Consider the following 304-nt stretch of genomic DNA (forward strand, 5'->3'; position numbering starts at 1 on the left):
ATAATAATTCCTATATTTGTCCTGGATATTTGAGATGCTACCTGTTGTGTAATAAATTTTACTATGTTCTTATCTATTGGAATTTCTATTCTATTCCACTGATCTCTTTTTTTATAAAATTTTTTTAATGTTTTTTATTTATTTCTGAGAGAGAGACAGCGTGAGCCGGGGAGGGTCAGAGAGAGAGGGAGACACAGAATCAGAAACAGGCTCCAGGCTCTGAGCCGTCAGCACAGAGCCCAACGCAGGGCTTGAACCCACGACCCGTGAGATCATGACCTGAGCTGAAGTCGGGTGCTTAACC

Source organism: Crocuta crocuta, unplaced genomic scaffold (assembly GCF_008692635.1).
Source record: "Crocuta crocuta isolate KB4526 unplaced genomic scaffold, BGI_CrCroc_1.0 scaffold784, whole genome shotgun sequence".
Classification (NCBI taxonomy): Eukaryota; Metazoa; Chordata; class Mammalia; order Carnivora; family Hyaenidae; genus Crocuta; species Crocuta crocuta.